Source organism: Hetaerina americana, unplaced genomic scaffold (genome assembly GCF_022747635.1).
Source record: "Hetaerina americana unplaced genomic scaffold, ioHetAmer1.1.p SCAF_9, whole genome shotgun sequence".
NCBI lineage: Eukaryota > Metazoa > Arthropoda > Insecta > Odonata > Calopterygidae > Hetaerina > Hetaerina americana.
In genome coordinates this window covers 28,335,946-28,341,945 of record NW_027287538.1, presented here as the reverse complement: position 1 = coordinate 28,341,945, position 6,000 = coordinate 28,335,946, and positions in this window count along the sequence as shown.

Genomic DNA, 6,000 nt, shown 5'->3' with positions numbered 1-6,000 from the left:
TGGAAGACAATGTTGAATTAAGTGCAGTACAAAGTGGTACCTGTGATAGTTTTAAATCACTCTATGCTGCTGAAGGGAATGACGTATTACTAACAACTAGCCTTTCGGTTACCTGAATGTTTATGCACATAGTAATTTCGTACTGTTACACTTCTATTGTAAACTCAGATGTTACTTTTTAATTGACAGAGTATAGTTTTTTGTACAGCGTATAGTGTTTTCCAGAGTGCACAGGTACATTCCTAATCCCAAAGTGCCTAGGTGCGCAACAACAGAGAAAATAAATGGACAAGGCACCTCAGCATGGGAAAGACATTAACTAGAAAATATTCTCTATGGAGATATAGATATGAGTGAGGTTTTTTCAAGGATCGCTAAGTCACTTAAATAATGTAACGTATGTGTGCATTTGTTTTGTGAAATTGGCTAAACAGCCTTTGAATATAGTATATGTAATTTTCTCGTACCATGCTTCACCGCTGCCGCGAAGTTTATGTTAAGTATCGACCTAAGCGCCGTCTACCTTATCGTTCTGGCACTTGAATAAATATGTGTGTGCGTCATGTAAGCATATTATATGGTATTGATAGGAATGAGCTCTTACGGCTAGTAATATATAATAAATTTGAAACTCCAATAGCCGTAAACAGTTTACCTTTCTAAACAAAGTGAAAATGAAATTAATTGGCTAGCGCCACAAGTCAAAAAGGGGTAAAGGTAAAAAAGGATAATGAGGTAGGTAAAAGGGGTAAAAGGTAAAAAAGGAGAGGATAAGAAAGGTGAATACGAATACGCGTATTTCGGCCACTAAGTAGCCCTCTTCAGCGTACTGAAGGGTAATCGTCACTACAACACAAGTCGAAGTGAGAAGGGGTAAGGGCAATCCGAAGAATATATAGTGTTACATGTGTGGGGGGGGGGGTTGTGAAAAAGACAAGAGCCAATGGACGAGGCTGATAGTGGAGGAGTTTGAAACGATAGGTTATGTAGTGAGGGAGAGGGGGAATTACACGGTCAAAAAAATGACCGTTGCAAAGAAGGGGAAAAAGTGAAAGGGAAGCTTTACACAACCGTTGAGCGAACGTAGAAGGGGGAGGGAAAAGTGAAAGGCAACCTACAACAAATAACCGTTGAAGATGTGGGACAACCGTAACAGAGGAAGGGAATACCACAAGAACGGAAAAATGACGGTTAGTGAAGGGAAAGGAAAAGAAGCACAAACGTTGAAGAGACTGTAGGTTTACAAAGAACTAAGAGCATTTTAAATTTAACAGGGAGAAAAGAGAGGAATATGATATAGGTCCTGTGTCACTGTTTAGGAGATTGTCTCTGTTTTTGAAAATTAAAATGCTCTCGTAAGCGTCAAGTAAATTATTCTTAGTTTGTTTTAGGAGATTTCAATTGTCTTTTGTCATGTGGTGCCCTGTTTCAATTAAATGCTGTGCCATACTGGATTTGTCTCGTTTATTGTGTTTGTAGTGGGCGTAGTGTTCTTTATATCTCGTAAGAATGTTTCTGCGTGTTTGGCCTATGTAAGAAGCTTGGCAAGTCCCACAGTTGATTTGGTAAATGCCAGACTTCTCTGTTGTAGGTATTTTGTCTTTGGTGTTTCCTAGGAGCTGTTTTAGTTTGCTGTTGTTGGTGCAAGAAATTTTCGTGTCAACAGTCTTGAAAATTTTTTCAATGCCTCTGGTTAACTGAGGATAGAAGGGTAATTTAATGTATTTCTTTGTTGCGTCTTTTTTGTGTGTGGTGGCCGTGGAAATTAATTTCTTTAATTTGTGTTTCTTTAATATGTTGTCAATCAGTGATTCTTGGAAACCATTAAGTTTGGCAATATTTTTAATGTATTCTAATTCTTTATTGTAAGCCATGGTTTCCAAAGGGACATTTAACATTCTGTGTATGAGAGAATGGTAGACAGCGTATTTGTGGCTGGGATGGTTAAAAGAATGTTTATGGATGTAGTTGTTTGTGTGTGTGGTTTTCCGGTATATGTCAAAAAGTAATAATAGAGAAGAAATACGCGTATTCGTATTCACCTTTCTTATCCTCTCCTTTTTTACCTTTTACCCCTTTTACCTACCTCATTATCCTTTTTTACCTTTACCCCTTTTTGACTTGTGGCGCTAGCCAATTAATTTCATTTTCACTTTGTTTAGAAAGGTAAACTGTTTACGGCTATTGGAGTTTCAAATTTATTATACATATTATATGGCTCTGACTAAATTGATTATGCATGGTTGGCGATGAAAAGTGAAAGATTGTGATGGAGGGGAGAGTGTCAGGCAAGTGAGCTCGGGAGAGCAAAAATGTAGTGAGGTTTTGCATGGCGTTGACGAGCACTTTTGAAGAAAGACGAAACAGAAACTTTCAGTAGAATGGCATAATACCATGCTAAGGTAACCTTTTTAGTTTACTGAATTTCTTTGTAAGTTCCTTCGTAATTTCTATTTTAAAATAGTTAATGTCTCCATTTATAATTTCACTCATCGCGCATTATTATTTCAGATCAAATTTTATTCGAAATATATTAACCCGCGAAGGTAAGGAACACTTCACCCAATTAGATGAAACTTATTCTTAATGCAAACAACATATTATGACCAACAGTTTACTTGATATCTTATTAATTTTTGACATATATTTGAAGGAGTTAGTGAAGCCGAGGATAAAAGAGTGCTGATAGTAAAATGACTGTCCTTCAGGCACAGCCGCTGCTTGTGAACTAGTGAACTTTTACCAGCGAACAAATTCGAAAGTGTAGGCAGCAGATGCTCCTCCAATTTGAGGGGCAGGTGAAATCCGAGGGTGCCCAAATATTAACTTTGGGAAGGATATTGGAGGAGACCTCACTTTCTGAATTCCTCTTACGGTAATATCCCTAGTCTCTTCTTAAAGTTTTACCTGTAGAAGCATCGGAGCAGTCATGTCGATAGTTTTCAAATTAAATTACCCCCATCATTATTCATGTAAACAGTTAATACCTTGTGATTATTAATGAGCTGTTCTAAAGGTTAAAAGGTTAAAGACTTGTGGACCTTTTGTGTTTCCGATGTACCTTTAAAATAACATATTTTCAAATTTTTCCTCCTATTTCGGATTTCATTTAGATATAACAATGGTAGTTACATGGCATCCATTCAAAATTTTATTTTCTGGTTAATAATGGGAAAATAATTTTACAGAGCTAGTGTCCATGCAGTTTCTCAGTTTTTGCATAAGAAACAAAACGAGGTGAAAACTCGACAAAAATACATACGCAACCATCTATAGATCAGGAGCTACAGGAACTATATCATATTATAGATCAGGAGCTGTGTGTACGCAATTTGCTTGGTTACTCAATGTTATTTTTTCGCTAGATTTTCTAAAGTTATCCCTTAAGGGTTACCCGCGCTTTGATAGTCTTATAGTGGAGTACCCCAAAAAACCATAGCCGCGAGGCCTTCCGGCGGCATGGTATTACCACGCCCTCAGTGTTGGTGCAAATTGGTTTTAATTAGCTTTGGTTACACCACTAATTCATAATATTTAACATAAAAAGCGTCAATTCCGGTTATTCCAATTGAATGATTGGTTCTTGGCCTTGATGAGTAATATCTGTATGCTTATAAAAACCTAATATTTAATCAGCAAATTCATTGGCCATCCATTTGCAATTAATCTCGGCAATCGACCACCAAAATCGGTTGGTTTGATAGGATAAGTTAGATTTCATCTAAAAGTAAGCCCACAATACGAGATGAAATTTACTCATTTAACTCGTAGATGAAATTTACTCATTTAAAGAATATTTAGGAAACCTTGTGCATTTTCTTGTGCCGTCTTCGGTTGACGAGGATGATTTAATAAAAGAAAACCACACAGCTAATGCGAAGCTGGGGGTGCCCCAGAAGAGTACCCGGGATTGAAACCCGGGTACTATGGCTATCAGCCTAGCGCGCTACCCATTGGACTACCACGTCTCCACAACTCGCAATCAATTCACAGACTTTATGCATATTGTTATGTCGATCTTCAATTTTGCGAACCCCAGTGGTGGTCGGGTTAAGGTCCTCGCCTACCAACCTTGAGGTCGCGGGTTCGATTCCCGCCTAGGTAGTTTTTCTTCCACCTAGGATTTGGGTGTATTTAAATTTAATATTTTTATACCATTGTTTAAAGTCCAATGTAAAGGTCGAAGCTCTGTTTTCGGACTAACGCGAAATAAATAAATAAATATTATTCTCTTGCGATCATGTGCCGGGTTCCCATTCATCGATGAAAAACTGATTAAAAGGGAACAACAAAATTAAGACAAAATCGCATACCTTATCGCGGTTTATAACATCGAATGTATACTTTCGTATGTTCTCACTCTTGCCCTTCGGCATCTATAAGGGCATTGATTGTGAATGAGTGCAGGGAAAAAGAGGGGGAGGTTGAATAAAAGAGAGGACAAAAGGACAGTTGCGTGCCTATATCTGTCAACTACATTCAGGTGGATATATACTCACACACACAGAGGATGACACTGCCCTCAAGCAAATTTTGTGTGAGAATGACTTTCATGAAAAGAGTCATATGGCGTGAAGAGTGACCCAAAATGCCTTCGGCCCGCACCACGAGGTCCGTTTGCACCAGCGGTTGCAACAGGGTTAGAGATGGTAGCACTGCGGGGGACAAGTGTGTGTGTAGCACCGAGAGTCGTGAGTGGAAGATAACCCGAACTCGTCACTGAGATCGTCAAACATGGCGTAAATATCACGTACCTTTAAAAGCGTGAAATTCCTAGGCGGATGAATGAATTTCTCGCATGCTCGTTCGCGAATCGGCTGGCGACGCAGCTGAAGTTTATCATCGCAACATTTTCCACCATTTCTTTCAATTTCATATCTTCTGCTCGGCATTATTTTTCCGACGAAATCCCGAGGCAGCCTAGTGCACGTGGAACATGCTCAGAATCGGAAGCTGTACGCTTGGGCGAGGTGGAATGGACCGGATCGGATGCAGGAATGGCATCTCTAGTTGCACTCGTGAGGAGAAAACGTTCCTTCGGTCGGTGAAACGATTCAGAGATTTCGCGCTCTCTTGCAATAACCGAGTACGTTTCTGTGTTCGGAGGAAAAAAATTTGAACGTTTCAAAACGGAGAAATATGTTTTGACAACCGAAGCGGGAATCAGTGGAAAACTTAATGGAATTTCGTGATACTGGTGAATACCTATCCTCGCATAAACAGCTTTCCCCACCTATCTTAATAATAGATGCATTCAGTATTTTGCTGACAAGCACACGTATTTGGAATGACGTCCTGGTCGCCATATATATATATATATATATATATATATATATATATATATATATGAGATAAAAAGAAGAGAAGATCATCATTAGCGGTCAAATTGACGGAATCAAATATGGCCTATAATAGCTGCTTCTAAGGCTAATATATAAGAATACCACAGAATGGAAGCCTAATGAGTGTTTAAAGGCTTAAAAACGTTTTATTGCTTATTATTAAGCCTTCCTTTTTGAATAAGAGTATAAATGACAGGATATAAATCTTTATTTCAACATCTACATAAAATATGGCGTGCCCTTGGACAGATTGGAAAATTATTTTACCTAAACATGATGATAAATCAACCTCAGGCGGCGGACTTCGTCGATTACCAAGTTTATCGCGGATTGAGCTGAGGTAAATCTATGATAACTAAGAGGACAATGAACAAAATATGAGATATCTTCAATTTAATTTGGGTAACTTGAAGATATCTGTTCGCAAGCGCAGAACATAATGAAAGTGGTGAAATATCGCCAGCTTCTTTCAGTTCAAATGCAGGAGATACGACAGAGTCATTTATTGTAAAATCAGTTAGTTATACTTATAACAATAAAATTGAGGTGTTCTGTGGTATAAAGAAATATGGTGTAATTGCATATTGATCATAAAAGAAAAGCTAATATTCCGCTCTTAAGTACTTCATATAATCATGTAGCTGATATTATGAAAAAT